The sequence below is a fragment of the Lissotriton helveticus genome, chromosome 10 (assembly GCF_964261635.1).
Source record: "Lissotriton helveticus chromosome 10, aLisHel1.1, whole genome shotgun sequence".
NCBI lineage: Eukaryota > Metazoa > Chordata > Amphibia > Caudata > Salamandridae > Lissotriton > Lissotriton helveticus.
Genome location: NC_136071.1, coordinates 861,348,432 through 861,366,991, shown reverse-complemented (window position 1 = coordinate 861,366,991; position 18,560 = coordinate 861,348,432).

Genomic DNA, 18,560 nt, shown 5'->3' with positions numbered 1-18,560 from the left:
CAGTCACAGCTATTCTTCTGTAATCTTGGAAAAGTGCTGTGAATTCCATTAATTCGTGTTCACATGGGAGAATATTCACTTACAAATGTAAATGCACTTGCTACCTTTTTGCTTTTTAATTTCTATGGGACAATTTTCTTTACCGAAAGACAAAGCTCTACCACTACATCCTGAACAATTTTTGGGGTCCCCCCTTCACCTTCCCATCCTGGTAAAGTATTCATACCTATCCTTTGTAGGAGTACATCTATGATGCTTTCCTGGGTGGAAAGAGGACAGTACATTATTTGTAACTATCCAAAGGCTTTTAAGCTTGTGAGTGGTTGAAAACTTCCAGGACATTGCCACTCTGGTGTACCCTACCGCCATTTATAAGAATAGATTTAACCAAACAGAAGCCTCCACATGTGTAAATCCATTTATTGATACATAATCCATTTTTCTGAATATCCAGAAGTGCTTTTGTAATTGTAAATGAAGCTATTATGCATGTCTATGTCACTTAGTCCTCCTACTTTAGCCAGTGACCCCGATCTGACATACAAAACACTTTGTGACCCGATTTTACTCGCTTTGGATTCACTTATTCCAGCCAAATGGTCCAAGGGCCATTGCACAAATTCCAATCCGTGGTTTAATGATTCTGTGGCCGCCATGCCCAAACCCTATAAAAAACGGGAATGGGTCTGGTGAAGGGGCTATGACCCTGTGGCCAAAAAAGGTTACCACGATGCTATCAAGAACTATCATAGGGCCATACACTCCGCACGGGCAGCCTACTTTACCAAGGAAATTAAGTCCAGTAAGAACCCTGCCAAGTGTATTTTTTAAATCCTTAACGATCTTAAAAGTAGGAAAGACTCTGCTACTTCTGTAATTACGTCTGAGCCGCAATGTGAGGACCTGGCTACTTTTTTTGTGAGGAAGGTGGAAGTGATTTATAAGTCCTTTCCTGGGGCCACCACGGGTCTTGCTGTTACGCATGGTCCCCCTCCCACGCACACTCTGGCAGCCATCCCCTCTATCTCACAGGATGAGTTTCTCCTGCTAAGTAAGAAAGTTAAATCTGGTTCTCCCACGGATCCAATGAAACCAGCTCAGTTTAGGGATTCCCTACCTGTGCTTCTTGTACCATTGTGTCAGATGATTAACATCTCGCTTACCACAGCAGTTGTTCCTAAGATGTGGAATGAAGCAAGGGTAGTCCCTCTACTTAAGAAACCCTCACTCGATCCAGCAAAATTGGGAAATTTCCGCCCTATATCGTTACTGCCATGGGTAGCTACAATTGCAGAGGCACACATTAACAACACCCTCACGTGCTTTCTGAATAACATCTGCTACTTGGATCTGTCCCAGAATGGTTTTTGCTCTGGTCACAGCACGGAGACTGCTCTCCTAGCTGTGACTGAACATCTACGGACCATTCTGGATGGGGGGCACACAGCGGCACTGATACTGCTTGATCTTAGCGCCGCGTTTGACACGGTCTCCCACCGGATCCTTCTAGATCATCTGGAAGAGGCTGGTGTTGTAGGTCTAGCCTTGGAATGGTTTAGATCATTCCTGTCAGACAGAACATTCCAAGTATCTGCCCCCCCCCCTTTCTCTCCCGCGGCCAGTCCTTCGAGCATGGTGTTCCTCAGGGTTCTGCCCTCAGCCCCGTACTTTTCAATCTATACGTCCAGCCCCTAGCCACGGTGGCCAGGGACAATGGTCTTACCATTGTCTTGTATGCTGATGATACGCAGTTGGTGATGGCCCTCTCTGATGACCCTATGCAAGGCACCGCCAAATTTCGGAATGGCCTAGCGGCAGTCGTGGGATGGATGACCACCAACCGCCTTTAGCTGAAGCCAATATGGCCGAGGTGTTGCTGGTGGGGAGAGATAAGGGAGTATGAAGTGAACACTGGTGGCCCAAGAACCCTGGGTTGCGCTCCCACCCCCAAGTTGGCAGTAAAAAATCTTGGGGTTTGGGTGGATGGCACTCTCAGCTTTCAGGAGCACACCAAGAAAATAGCAGGTACCTGCTTTGCCTTACTCCGGGGATTAAGGCCCTTGTTGGGGTTCTTTGATCCATCTACCCACCAGATGATAGTACAGGCGGCCATTTTGTCCAGATTGGACTATGCTAATTCGCTCCTGCTAGGGGCAAATGAGGCAGAAACGACTTGTCTTCAGTGTGTTCAGAACGCAGTAGCCCGAGTCCTGTTGAGGCTTCCCAGAATCTGCTCTGTGACGGGGGCTATTCGTCATCTACATTGGCTGCCTATGACCAAAAGGATCGAATTTAAAACCCTGTGCCTGACTTTTAAAATTTTAAAACTTTCCCTGAAATCTTGTCCAATTTGCTGGTACCCTACGCAATATCTGGCTACGGTCCCTCGAGTGAAGCGTCTCCGAGCAGGAGGACGTTCTTTTCACTGTTTAGCGGCTAAGCTGTGGAACTCCCTGCCCACGCAGATTCACTGTCTGGATAGCCTGTTGTCCTTTCGTAAGGCTGCAAAACCGACCTCTTTCCCTTAGTCCTGTGTTTCCTCAGCGACACTGCTACTAGCGCCGGGATGCCTCTTCGTTGAGGCAGCTGTGCGCTATATAAAAAGATTTAACATAACATAATCAAATATCTTCAAGAATGATTCCCATGTTACGTAACGTGGGTGCTTGCCACAGTATTATTGCACTGCAGTATTTTCTTGCTTTTTTCGATTTCTGTTAGATTTCATTGTTTGACAACTATATTTACTGTACAACTAATACAATGTATTGAGGTAATAAATAGTTGTTCTTCTATACAAAATAAAAGCTCTGTTTGGGCATTCCGGGGCCTATTCACAAAGGTAAATTTACCTGTGAATAAATCTGCATATGTAAGTTTAATATTACACTTTTGAGTAACTTTACTACTTTATGGGATGCCGTACTTTGCTGTTTGCTGCTGCTGTGGGTCAGCACCCAGGGCTTCATTGCCAACAAGCCCACACTTTGTGAAGGAGGAGAAGGAGGATTGCCCCTGAGCACTATTTAGTGCGCCATTAATTCCTGCACTTCAGTATGCACACGGGATGCACACGGGTGCAGCTCAGGAGAAAACTGAGCCAAGAGTCGGCCCTTCTTCACTCACCATCACGCGGAAGCGGCTGGATTGGGCCACCGCTCTTGGCTGAAGCATAAAATTGTATTAAAAACCCTGAAGACATTGACTATAGTATAAAAGCTACCTCTAAAGGTACTGTTTGATTTAGTTTAGAAAGGCCCCTTTGTGATATTTCTATCATGGGAAACGGAAAATGTTGGGCAGAGAAAAGTCTAAAGAACTGTGCCAGCAGGCTCTACAACCGACACCTTTTTAGCCAGGGCAGTTGGGGTCATTTCGAAAGAAATTGATTTGGTCGAGAGATTACTTTTTCTGGACCAAGGCGATATTTTAGCAGCTCCTTCTGTTATCTAGCCTCTCCATTAGCCAGGCATCTTAAGTAATTCAAAACTATCCCATACTGCTCTAGCAGAGGGAAATGTTGACAGAAGTACTGAGACCTCTTTCCATGACGTGTACAACCATGATTCCATGCATACTTGCGAAGGAGGCCCATCTGCAAAGAGGAAGAGACAGAGTAATGGTATGTACAGTCACAGAACAGTGGCCAATGGTAATTTGGGCAGAGACAAAGCCAAAAATCAAGCTGTCTTGTGTGCAATTATCTCCATAGTGGAAGACCATGAAAGGGTGTAGGCACAGGGCTCGGCGGCCACTACAATGCCTATCTTCCTCAGCCCTTGATCCCACTGGATTAACATTATCCAATAGGAACTAAGGACATCATCGAGTGGGCTTGAAAGACAGGAATTTTGCCCCTGGACCCAAACTAGGAAGGACTTTATTTGAGAATGCTATTAAACATCCACATATTAACCTTTCTCCAGACTGCTGACATTTCGTAGGAGTTTTGACTAATGTTCACTGTCTACCAGGAGGTAGGAAACCCATACCAACCTTAAGAACATGGTCAACAAAAGGCTGAATAAAAACTTTGGATTATAAAGATATACTCTTTGTCAGAAGAGCTAATTGGATTGGGCCATCAAGTAAACATGCAAGAGTTGTGGTTATACACAGCAGAAATCCAACACAAGCTCGCGATTTAATCTTGCATAGTGCTCAACATGCTTACTAGAAAGTTCAGAATAAGCGTATGACTTTCTTGCCACTGAGCTACTTTTACCCACATTATTCTGGGACACAGGTCATCAGGATTTCCCTTGGTATCCTGAACCCACTGCCCGCCTGCCTACACCAAACTGATTCAGTCCTGTAATGTGTTTAGAGGATATTGACTGCCCAGCAATAGTTCCTTTCCTGTAGAAACAGAAAAGTGTTGCTGCTGCTAGCAGTAACCCAGCACTACAGCCCATAGGGAGACTTCCCCTGACCTGTTGCCATCTATAAGCACATTAACTAACTTAATCTGCTGGAGCATTGGTGGTTTGAGGGCAAATAGTTTTAACTATATGGCAAACATTGATATTGTGATGCGGCAGGAAACATGGCATTTAGGAGACATTATTTGGGATAAGTATAAAATCTTTATTGTACCGGCCTTTCGCTCGGATGGGGGCAGAGCTCGCAGGGGGCTGGCTACTATGGTCCAAGTTTCCAAGTTGTTTAAGGTAACTGTCCAAATCTAAATACATAAACACAAGGTAAGAAGAGTCTTCTTTATTCCAGTCACTAGCTCTCCTCAGTCAGCACTAACACCCATCATATCATCATTCTTTCTTTTATTTTAAAGCTTTTATTGATTTAAAAGGGGTAAACATACAAGACATACACGAAATCATATATAATAAAAAATCATAAATAAAATCATACATTGAATCATATTTAGAATGAACGCACGCAACTATAAATAAACCTAAAGGATAATAGAAGTAAGGAGAGGGGAATGAGCAGACAAAGTCAGATTATGCGATGTTGTTTGTCTAGATTCAGGCGTTAGCGGGGGATAATGCTACACAACACCTATCTGAGAAGATGTATTAATGATGGGAATTCTGGAATGTGACTCCAGGTTGCTGGCAAGTAAGTGGTGATACAAATGATGAGAACACAACATTTCGTGTATGGTTGTCTGGACTATATAGGGAGCCAGCAAGTCAGGTGTGCAAGCATTGTAACAACTGATCTGTGCATACTTTAGAGTATATGTGCGTTCTGCAGCATTTAGTCCCCTGAGTAGGTGGACAGCGACTTTGATGAAAAGAGTCTCATAAAAGTTGTGATTAGTCAAGCACCATCGTGTGGTAATTGTGGAAAGAGGGCGAGGTGAGATATAGCAATGGTAGTAGTCTTGGATTTGGTCATGAATGATGGGTAAGGAGATTTTAATAAGAAGAGAGAGCTGTGAAAGGGGTGTTTCAAGGTTGCTTTCTGGTGGTGAAGTAGTTGTCCAGTTTATCCCAAATGGGTTTAGAGGGAGATTTCCATGGAGAATTTTGGAGTGAGATATTGCCTGCACCCCTGATCCAATTTATCCAGTTGTTGAAAGAGGCTTTGTGCGTGCTTTTCCAGTTGGTAAGAACTATGTTGGTTGCAGATGTTATAAGCAAGTCTAACAAGGCCTGGTCATCGAGATTAGCGTTGAGGAAGCCCTTAACGAGGAAGGCAAGTTCCTTCTTAGGGTGGCAGTTGAATAGATCCAATAAAAAAGAGAAAACCTTATTCCAAAATTGGGAAAGGGATTTGCAGTGGAGGATGAGGTGATAAAGGTCCCCTACCTCTTCTTTATACTTCCAGCAAGTGGGGACATCCAAAAATTCTAATGAGTCTAGTCATGATGGGGTCCAGAAAGTTTTGTGTATGAGCCAGAATTTAGTTTGAGAAAGTACAGGCTACATTTACTGAGATGTGACTGATTTCCAGTTAATGGACCAATCTGAGTCTGTAATTGACTTGGAAGAATTGTTTTGCCAAAAGACTGTTATCTTTTTGTTTAACTGCGTTGTCGTTAGACGTAGAAGAATATACAGGTGGAATACTTGATGCCCAGATTTGTTAAGTTTCAATATAGGATCTGGTACAGAAGGAATATCATTATGGCACTTAGATTTCAAAATGGCGGATTCGATTTTAAGGAAGTTGTAGACCTCCAAACCTTCTAGGTGGAATGATTTCTGGAAGTCAGAAAATATTAGGGGTTGTGAAGGAAGTAGATACCCTTAACAAGAAAAAATGGAAAAAAGAAGGAAGGAAAGAAAAAAGAAAAAGAAATTGCTGATAAAACCATGAATCCCATGACTTTGTTTCACTCACTTATAATTTTCAAGGGCACTTAGCCCATCACGAACAGACAATCAATTAAAAATTGGTCAGTTTATATTTGAAGTCATAAAGGCACTTAGCCTACACTGAATCAATTCCAATATTAACAGCATTTATTTTTTTTCTAAAATGAATTTATGTTTATTGCTCAACGGTTAAAACCTATACTAGGGTGAGATAGGAATTTTCTTATACTCTAACCGTTTTACGAAGACTTCAAAATATAATATACTGTATAACCAATATGAGACTGAACAAAGTGATTAATATAAGTCTGAAATGTTACAGAGTTAAGATTGTAGAAACGATATTGTTTCCAAATGATATTTGAAACTACCTCCCCCAGAATGCATCATTATATGCTGGTGGGTGGGAAGGTATATAAATTAAAAATAGTGGATGGACTAGTGGCAACACTGTGATCAAGACCTGCGGTCGAAACGCGTAGGTGAAAGGGGCTGTATGTAAGTCTCTGCTTTAATAAACCCTAATTTAATACACTGAGCGAGTGCGGACATTAAGTTCTTTTTGGTGATTAATTAAATATAGGGAGACGTTCGTCCCTATTGTCCGGCACCAACCGTGCAAAGCGTGCACTTCCTGTGAACGATTTGGTGGCTAAATATATTTCCTTGACCTGCCCCCGCCAGAAAGGATTCCTGAGCTGCGGCGGTTGAAGCGGTATGGGGACTGGAGGAAGCGCAGCTGCGCACATGTACTTTTGGATATTAAATTATCAATACAGACTATGCAGCATATGTTCCCCCTTCCACTCCACTCCTGCAATACCTACCTATGCACTGCTGTGGCATGCTGGACCTTGTAGGCGCCGAACATCAAGCGGACTACAAGAGGTGTATGCACCGTGAGGTCAACGTAGTGGGAGGAGCTGCGGTCTGTTGGTGAGAAGGCAGGACATTTCTTTGTCACTCACACCAGTTCACACAAGCACATGCACCTGGCGCTGAAGAGGCGAAGAACGCCGAAATGCATCCGCCATAGGAAGAGAACATACTCTCCGTTGTCTGTGCAGCTCAATAAAGCGCTTCCAAATCGTTCCTCAGCTGTGGCCTTACTCGTTCTTTGAAGGAGTGGAGTATGATATATATCTATATATCTATATCTATATATATATATATATATATATATATATATATATATATATATATATATATATATATATCCCGTACATAAGATCTCCCTCCATTTGGATCGAGAAAATCATCCGGCACTCCGTGGTAGGATAGAAAACAGTCTTTTTTATTTCAAATAGAGTACATCTACGCGTTTCGGGAGTCGTGCTCCCTTGTTCATATATATATTGTCCAACAAAATGTCTTTGAGCTCTGAGAGAGTACTCGACGAAGTTCTGACCATCCGGTCTGTTGGCCTCTCTGCTGCCCGCCTGACTGTTTGGCATAATTATCCTTCCATGCCCGACGCGTTTCGAGGCCAATACGCCTCTTAATCATGGGTAGTTCAAACAGCAGCATAGATGACTCACCGCTCTCATTCAACATGACTTTATTGCTTTTTTTGTTGAATTTCGCCGCCCTCAGTGGGCGTGGCTTACTCTGCTATATATATATATATATATATTCATATATTCACTGAAAAAACCATAGGTTTCAGGCACGTTATAGGCAAGTGGAACCCCGCCCTCACTACAGTTTTTTAGTGAACTTCTAAGGTTTTTTAAATGCTAATTTCTAACTATAACGTGCATCTAACTATAACATGCCTGAAACCAGGTACGTTATAGTTAGAAATTAGCATTTCAAAAACCTTAGAAATTCACTGATAAACTGTAGTGAGGGCGGGGTTCTACTTGCATACATTGCTAAGTTAGCATAAGCGCTTTAGAAGTTAAATGCCATTTTGTTTCTTTTGCCTCTTTTTGCACACAACACTGTGGGTAGCTGTTGTTGCAAGTTAGAATGCTTTATTTTTCTTCACATGAGAACGGTCTGGTTTCTACATCCCTAGACTTACACCGCAACCTTAGCATGTACACTGAGTGCAGAAGTCTTCAAGGTCGAAAAACAATGTATGCTGTGATTCAGGTCGATTTGCCCACAGCTCTAGACATAACACGCACACAGCTGCACTCAACTGAAATCCTAGTGCTTTAATATTGCATGCACGATTCAAGCACTTGGAAGAATATTTGTTTCCAGAGGTAACAGATTGTGAAAGATGGGGTAGAATTTTGGCAGCAGTCTACTGGAAGTGCTTCGGCACACCGTCTATGACTGTTCTGCCCTCCGTGATCAAGCATGTTCAGGATCAACAGGGTCCGGAGGCTGCTGTTGAATAGGAAATGAGACTAGTCGGAGTGTTTGACGTAGTTGCTGAATTTAACCTTGCTAATGTCAAGGGAGATGCGGTTAACTTTCAGGTGTCTAATGCTTTGCCCGATGTCCTTGATGCCGATAAGCCTCGGCAGTTACCGAAAATCATTGCGGAGGCCTATAAGACCACTGGCCAGAATAGTTTGGGTGCTAAGCCTTTTGCTAAAACAGCAGCGCAACCGCAAACTCAGACGGCGAAGTCTAATAAAGACAACTGTCCTGTTTTTCCAAAGCAGAATTGGAAGAGCAAAAAACAGGGGAAACAGCAACAGAAACAGGGGATGCGTCCTACATCACCGATACAAGTGTCTACTGAGCGCACATATAATTTGCGTGACCGCATGAATATCCGGTTCCCTGATAGATTTCAGGTTCCTGATCAAAGTTCTCCTCGTTCTTTACAGGGATCATACGTCTCACAAACTGGTGGAGGAGAACGCGGCAGAGGAAGGGATGCTCCACAAGGACGTGAGCAGCCCCACTCATCTGATGGTAAAGGCAAGCTGGACGACTTTCCACGCCAGCGACTTCAGTTTAAGAAAAAGAAAGTTGCTGCTTTAACAGAGAGGTATACCACAGATAGTGAGAACACAGCATTGGAACCAGACATGGGCACTAACGCTGCTGGACAGCGTGGTGGAAATTACAGTAGTGCGGCAAGCACTGCATCCATATCTGAAGGCGACAGCAACTGATGTTTTTGTCACTGTAGAGACAGCTGACACTAGAGTGGGTCCCCTGACCGACTATATGAAATAGTCCTTTTAATTGAGGGTGACATACAACGTTTAATAAAAGGGATATTTTGGGAAAATCTGACTTCCACATACAACATTTTGCTAGTGGAAACAGACTGGCCCCAACCTTTCATTTTGGCCTCTGCGAGAGGGGAGGAGGTAATCCTCCCTAGTTTCACTCACACTGTGCCGAAGGAGCAGGCACAATATTTTGCTGAAGAGTGGGCTCTTGCGCCGGCGTTGTATTGTACTCAAGTTGCGTGGGATAAACTCTCGCCTAGCCACGAGATACAATTGCGGTTGATGCCACAGCCATAACCCCAATATCCCATGTGGCACGAGGGAAAAGCTCCAGTCGTGGAAATCCTTGAACAATTAGAATATCAAGGTGTAATTGAAACATGTGTGTCTCCCATGAATAATCCTCTATTCACTGTGACCAAGCCTCATGGGTCGTACCGCCTAGTTTTGGATTACCGGCGTTTGAACTCACATTGTAGGACATGTGTAGTACAGAATACCCACAGTTCTGCCCTGGTCGATAGTCTTGTGAGAAAAAGGGTTAAAACCACACTTAACATTTCCAATGGCTTTTTTAGCCGTAACCTGTCCTCTATGATTAGTCAATGGACAGCTTTTACATCAGGTGGCAAACAAAAACAATTCAAAAGGTTGGCTATGGACTACAAGAACAGCCCAGGTGTATTTGCTGCTCGGATAGTCTCTCTGTTAGAGAGGCTTGACCCTAATGCGTACTCGTACGTTGATGATATCTATCTGACAGACGACGAATTATGGCCACATCTGTGTTGTGTTGACCACATAATTCTTACAATAGCGGACTTCGGTTACAAATTCAACTTTGCTAAATCTCATATTGCAGAGTACACAGTGTTGTTTTTGGGCTATGAGCTTAATAATGAAGGTCGAGGGTTAGCTCCTCACTTTCTGGCGAAATAAGCATGCCTGCGCGCTCCGTCAACCCTGAAAAAGCTACGATCTTTGCTGGGTTTTCCGAATTTCTGGCATACTTACATTCCCAAATATGCCCAGAGTATCTAGCCACTGTATGCTTTAATACAACCTACTTATACCAAATCTTGCTGGCTTTCTGAGCATTCAGCTATACTGCAATCTTTGAAGGCTGATCTTCTTGAACCTAAATTCTTGCTGACACGTGATAACCACACAAACCTGGTAATAAGAATTGTGCTGGGCCAGTAGATTCCACGTACTTAACGTTTAATGAAGGAGACACAGTCCCTATTGCTTACAAGTCACACATGTACACATTGGCTGAAATGCGATTTTCTACTGTCAAGAAAGTTTTGACAGCAGTACAGATGGTGATTCTTAAAGAAAGAGAGCTGTCGCAAGGGAAACGCATGTTGGTTGTAACCCTGCATCCTGCCTTGGAGGCAGTGACGAAAGCCAGTGTAACTAATTCAAAAGTTTTGCATCCACGTTGGATACAGTGGCGCACTTCACTGACCTCTCCGGATGTCATGTTTATTTTTGACCCCTCATTGCAGACACAGGAGTTCTTACAGTATAAATTTGTTCATCCTACTCCTCTGTCTTTGACCCCGCTTGAGGATTACCACTGTATCATTTATACTGACGGTTCGGCATAACCGGCAACAGATTCTAAGCATGCTTATTCAGCAGCCTGCGCAATAGTGGTCGGTACTATTGTGAATGGAGCACTATTGGCAGAGCTACGTGCTTTGGTGCTTGCACTAGTGTATGCTGATAATCTTGTGACTACTCTAATTGTAAGTGACTCTTACTACTGTGTTCAGTCTTTCAACGACAATTTATTCTTTTGGACTCAAAATGACTATCTTGATTCCAAAGGTAGCACAATCAAGCACAAAATGCTTTGGGTTAGAGTTGCAGAACTTAAAGAGCGTCTGCCTCTAGTAAATGTAATCCATACTCTTGGTCACCAGCATGTAGGAGTACACGCTACTGGAAATAGTCTTGCTGATTAAGCAGCCAAGACAGTAGTGGCGACATATCTAGTGGCAGCAGTTACAAGGTCCAAAAGTAAGATTGATGATGACATCTTGGCAGCTATTGCTGTAACAGACAAGGGAGGTGAATACCCGAAAAGTTTCCCTCCTAAATACTCTCATCACTTAAGTCCTGATAAAGTTCCCTATGTGCGAATTAACAATGTTGGTGACAGATCGATTCCTAATGCGGACTGCAGGCCTTCCTTGATAACAGCCGCTCACGAGGGCATGGCCTTGGCGTATGCGGCATTTCAGCGACTGTCTCTATCCTGCAACAACGTTACTGGTGGCGTGGATTGTATAAGCAGACACACGACTAAGTCCTTACTTGGGACATTTTCCAGCAGATGAAACCTTCTACAGCTGCGCATTCACCGCAGACACAGTTGTACATATCTAATAAACCTCTTGGGTGCGTTTATTTAGATCACTGCAGTCCTTTCTCCTCAGATACTGCGTATAAGTTTATCTTAGTTGTAGTGGATTTGTGCACACACTTCCTATGGGGCTGGCCACAACACAGAGCTGATGCTCGAACTGTCATCAGGGATTTGCGTGTCTTTGTGGGAATTTTTGCATGTTGCACCATTCATTCTGACCAAGGCCCGTTGTTCGCCTTTAAGGCGTACAAAGAAGTCATGAGGTCTTTGGGGATGCAGGTCAAATTTTCCTCTCCATACCGGCCTGAGGGCAATAGTGTTGTGGAACGAATGAACCGTGACTTAAAGCAATCCTTGACAGCTAGGGTTTTAAGCACTTGCAGGCACAGGTACGCCCATTTGTATAGTGTACAATTTGCACTTAATAATCTCCCTAGAAGGTCTCTGGGTGGGCGGACCCCATACAAATTGCTCTTTGGCATAAAGATGTTTGTTTCGCACCATGAGGGTCTAGACATGGCGGCGTCTGCCGCACCCTTTGACGTAGATGATCATTTTGCTGTATTACAGAACCGACAAAAGACTCGTGACAGTCTTGCAAAGGAACATTTGACCTCCACAACTGATGCGGAGCTATAGATTCCAGTAGCTGGCTGGCTACCCCGAGTCGGTGACCTGTCCGTGAGAAGGTGGAGAACAAGGAGGAGTTCAGCCCCTCTTGTTGTGCACCTGTTCCAGTGCTTGGCGTGCAGGGTACAAGAACATTCGGATTGCCTCCACTTTCTGGTCGCAAGGAAAACAGGTACATCTCTGTTGACAATGTCAAATTACAACGAGTGGCCAATTCTTCATAGTATGACTCCAGTGGTCTCTTGTCCGGCAATGCTAAGAAATTCTGTTTTGGCCCCGGCTATCACCAACAGGCCTGCCATCGAGATGACTACAGTTACTAATCCTTTATTGCATTCACCGGCTGGTGATCCCCAAAAAGATATTGAAAATACTTATCTCATAGATGTGTCTTTGCCTGAAGTGCAGGCTAATGCTTTTGATCAGTCCCGCCTTTTTATTTGACTCTGACTCAACTACATCAAAAGCCCCATCAAAAATTGCTATTTTTTCAGTTTGGTTTAAAAAACATTTTTTGATTCCCCTTTGGACGTTGATCTGGCTGGTACTTTTGTCCATTTTTTTGTTCATGTCAATTGGATTTGTAGTAATGTTTTTCATCTTGTTAATGGACATTATCTTACAGAAAGATCTCCAATTAGATTAATTGATGGAACATTGGCTCCCCATACCTCATCCCACATCATGAAAAAGGACTTGACTTTTGTTAACATCACAACCTGGCCTGTGTTAGATGGGATTTTTTGGGATGCTGCCAAATTGCCTCCAAGCAAACCTGCTGAAAACTAGAGAAGAAATGGCACCGTGAACAGACACCAGGACAGTTACACGACCCACAAGAACGCTACCCGCAGACACCATCAGCTCATCAGATCCGCCTAAAGGGCCTCCTTCAAAGGCCGCCTAGACAACAATGTACACAACAACAAAGAGCTCTTCAGCATCGTGAAAGAACTCTCCAACCCCAGCTACAAGTCTGACATACCACCTGCGCAAGACCTGTGCGACTCGCTTGCCACCTTTTTCCATCGCAAGATTGCAGACATCCACAACAGCTTCAACGTCACAACCGCCCCGACAGCCACTGAGACCCCTGTCCCCACAGCCACCATTCGCACCAATCCCCTGCTTTCCTGGACCAACATAAATGACAATGGCACCATCAAAATCATGAACACCATCCACTTCGGTTCTCCGTCAGACCCATGCACACACCACATCTTCAACAAAGGCAGCACCACCATCGCACCCCATCTCCGGAAAGCCATCAACATCTCCTTCGAGACAGCGACTTTCCCGCAGGACTGAAAGCATGCAGAGATCAATGCCTTACTCAAAAAACCCAAGGCCAAACCCAAGGACCTCAAGAACTTCAGACCCATCTCGCTGCTCCCGTTCCCGGCTAAGGTCACCGAGAAGACCATCAACAGACAACTGACCCACTACCTCGAGGAAAAACACATCCTGGACCTGTCCCAGTCCAGGTTTGCAGCAACCACAGCACCAAAACTGCCCTCTTCGCTGCCACCGACAACATCAGAAGCCTGCTGGACAACGGTGAAACCGCGGCCCTCATCCTCCTGGACCTGTCAGCTGCCTTTGGTGTATTTCTATCTAGGACTCTAATTCAATATTCCTGATTTATGCCCTTGTATGGCTATAATAAATAATATCCTTATAAAGGCATAAGAATCATATCCATATTTAGTAATAGCCCATGCAATCCAAATACGGCAAGGCTACTCCCCTAGACTCCTAGAAAGTACAACGCGTTCTTTAAACAAACCAAACCTCCAGCAACCTGGGAATTCCCCTTGCTTTTGTTTTGATTTGTCCAAGAACTCCTGTGAGCACTGAAAGAACGGCCAGTTCTTAGTGACATCTTTATTGACGTCTTATGTCCAACCTTACGTCAAACCCGGCACCTTTCAGGTATAAATATACCAACGTTGCCTTAAGCAAACACACGGTGGTTTGGAGCAGAGCGGCTATCTACTTGCCCGAGAGCCCAGCTGATGTGAGAGTCCACGGACGCCGCCCCTCCCTTTTGACGCACTGAGAAAGACGCTGTCTTTTTCTCCAGCCGAGAAAATCCAGCTCTGGTGTTTTCAGCCGCCCATGCGGGTTGCTGGGATATCGAGTCCTGAGAGAGAGATACCAGACCTCCTGCTTTCTATTACCCAGGTACGGAGCTGACTAAACCCTTAAAAAGAATTCTTGATTCAGATTCTTGGCAAAACCAACTTAACTTAAACTGCTACTTACTCCTTCCCACGTATTAGGCTTAGGTCAGGTACACTGGGGTAGGCGTATTTAGAAGCACCAGTTGAGTACGTTAGTCAATGTATTTATGTATGTATATATTTTATCTATTTTAAAGTATCATATGGCTAAGAAACCATATCAATGCTTTTACAGTATTATTTTATAATACTCCTTTTACTGTACTCACTTTACTTTATACTAAGTATTGCAATTGTGGCAATTCATTTCTCTTGCATGAGAAAGAAGACTGCTCAATAAATAACACCTTTTATTGAAAACGCCCGTCTCTCTATTTCTCTGCACTCTGGTGAAACTAAGTATGCACGATTGACTGAGTAAAATAGCTGTCTATTGTTTTCACACGACTCTAGAGATACACTCTTATTCTGAGGGAGCAAAGTTGTCATGTTTTATGGTTGTCAGAAGCTAATCCCTTCTTGTCTATCAAGGGAAGTTAAACTCCTCCTGTTTATTCGAGAACGTTTCTAGTGACCTCTGAGCTAGCTGGCAAAACTAATTAAGTCTAATATAGTCAGTAGAGACCTAGTCGACCTCAGTCCTACGTCTACACTGCTGTTTATATTATTCCAATGCGCAGAGCCTATTGGGAATATAGGCACTATACTACATTGCACCCAACGTTTGGTAAGGCGATAATCTAATGCAAGACACTAGAGTAACTCAGTCGTGCTTTTTCACACAGACCCTTTTTCCCGTAAATACACCAAAAGACGTCTGGAGTGGGTAAAAGGTTAAAATCCGCCGGAACTTAGTAGGATGAGAATCCTATGTATAGTTTTTGGTTTAGTCAACGTTGAAGGATACAGTGTTCCAAAATATTGTGCACCTAATCTTTGTTTCCCTTGAAACTTGATCTGCAACAAAAAACTTTCTGTCAGTAAAAATGGTAGAAAGTGAAGACGAAAGGGAGGCAGCTAGAATAGCAGCTCAACTCCTAGCGGATGACACAAGTCTCCAAGAAAATGACCCGAATGTTATAATCATTCCGCTAAATGTAAGGAAAACTATAACTATTAAACTTATAGAAAATGGACTGACATCACGAGGTGGTACAGTCATATTCGTGGTAGAGGCCCATGAATATCGGCAGACAGAGGTATTCTACTCATGGATAAACTTTCCTGCACCAAACGCTGTAACACACGAATTCCACTATTATAAAATAGAGGAACCTCCGAATGAATACACTCCTTTCGAGGAGGTTGAAATCCCACTAAATTACCAAGAGCACCTGTTCTGGTTTAAAGGCGGCCTAAAACATCAAAATCACATCACCAGGCTCGGTCCACTAGGTAGACCAGGAGCCACGTGGCCGGTTCTAGCCAGCTACACACCACATCCAGACATTGATAAAATGTCAAACAAAGAACTCTTAGTTAAAATAAAAGAATTAACAAAGGCATATAGAGAGTTAGTTCAATTGGCAATGGAGGATATAACTTACCTCCAGAAATTGAAAGAAACAGATATAGCAGAACAACCATTTGAACTTGCCAGAATCATAGAAAAATCCTATGAAGAACTAGGAAGAGATAGTTTGGGTGGGAAACCAGTAAAACCCCAACTAACTGAAAATCCTGAAAACATTTTTATTAAAACACTCCAAAAAAGAGTTGGGATGGAAATAAACAATCCACTCCCAGAGAAAAATGATTCCAGTCCAGAGGAAGGTCTCCTCAACGAAGAGATAGATCTCCAGAACGAGGTGACAAGTCTCCCCAGAGGGAGCCCTCTGAGAAAAGATCCAACCTCAGAGATAGGGATAAATTGAGAAAACCTGACAGATATCAAGATATTGATACACGTCCCTCTCGATCTTTTCAGACTTCCACACAGAAATCGGAAAGAAGAGGACGGTCAGAACACAAAGAAGAGCACGTCAAGTCCAAAGACAAGAAACCTGCTCATCAAAGTAAAAAATTACAATTTCCAAGAAAGAAGGTAGCTAGTATTAAAATAATAAAACATGCCGAGGATACTGAGGACACAACTGAAAAACGGAGAGTGGGCCCAGACAGTGCTAGACAGCGCAGCAGAAGTGACCATAGCTCGCAAGATCCTGATGAATCTTCTGGAGACAGTGGACACGAATTAATACATTCAGGTGGAAACTGCAGATTCCAGAGTTAGCAAACCTCATAAGATATACGAGATAACATTACGTATAGAGGGGGACAAGACTAGGAAAGTAAGGGGTCTCTTTTGGGATAACCTTTCAAAAGGCTATGACATCCTGTTAGCTGAGAAAGACTGGCCACCAGAGTTTGTCAGGGAGTGCCCTCATGGCGAAGAAATGATTATGCCTGCCTTCTCAAATCATATTTCAATTCATAAAAAACCCATATATGCCAGAAAATGTGCAGTGGCCCAAGCCCCTGCATTATATAAAAATCATGTAGGATGGGATGAGGACTCTCCTCCTCACAAAATCCAGTTAAAATGTCAACCCACTGCACAAAGGCAGTACCCAGTTAAACAAGAAGCTAAAAAGCAAGTCAGGGAGATCTTAGATCAACTTGAATACCAAGGGGTGATTGAAACATGCACCTCACAAATGAACAATCCTTTGTTTCCTGTCTCCAAACCAGACGATTCATATTGTCTAGTTTTGGACTACAGACACCTTAACTCATGTTGCAAAACATTTGCAGTACAAAACTCACACAGTGCAGCACTAATGAATAACATCGTGCGCAAAAAATATAAAACGACATTAGACATCTCTAATGGATTCTTTTGTCAAAACATTGCACCTGAAAGCAGGTATTTGACCGCTTTCTCAATAATGGGGTCGCGAAAACACTTCTGTCGACTCCCACAGGGATTCAAGAATAGCCCAGGATTCTTCTCGGCAAGGGTAACAGAGTTACTACAAATATATGATGATGAAGCATTATCGTATGTCGATGACATCTATCTCACAGATGATGACCTGAATACTCACTTGAAAAGAGTGAACACCATAATACTTGGGTTCGCAGCTGAGGGTTACAAATTCAACTTTAAAAAGTCCCGAATTGCCCATCTAACTGTCTTATTTTTAGGATATGAATTATCAAGTGAAGGCAAAACCTAGCTGACAACTTCTTAGAGAAGTGCGCTGTACTCCAAGCACCAAAAACGCTGAAGAACTTACAATCAATACTAGGTTTCCTGAATTTCGGAAGAACATACATTCTAAATTATGCAGAGAGGGTAAAACCTCTCTATGAATTAATAAAACCTGATTTCAAACCAATAAATTGGACTCAGAAACACACAGAAATTTTAAGATCATTGCAAACAGACATGTTAGCTAAAACAAAATTGCAAACTCGCGAAAACATACGCAACCTTGTAATCCGAGTCATCCCAGGAAGATGCGGATTCACGTACCTGACCTCTAATGAGGGAGAAACAGTACCAATAGCTTACAAATCACACTTGTACACACAAGCTGAAATGAAATTCAGTTCTACTGAAAAAATTCTCATAGCGGTTCAAACTGCTGTAGCAAAAGAAAGAGCCCAAGCCCAAGGCAGAAGGATAACTGTTTTAACAGCAGAATCATCCCTTGAGGCATTAACAAGCCCACGCAATTTGACTACCGTGGCATTAGATCCAAATTGGATACAATGGGAAAATTCTCTTGCTGCAGAAGACGTGAAATACTATTTTGACCCGAAAATGAAAAAACTAGAAAATCTAAAATATGAAGAAGAATATCCTCTGCAAATCGAAATTATGCTTCTCGAACAATACACATGTGTAATCTACATGGACTGATTTGCACAACTCTACGATGTAGAGGAAAAATCCTACAACGCAGCGTGCGCGATTGTTAAAGGTCGCTGGCGC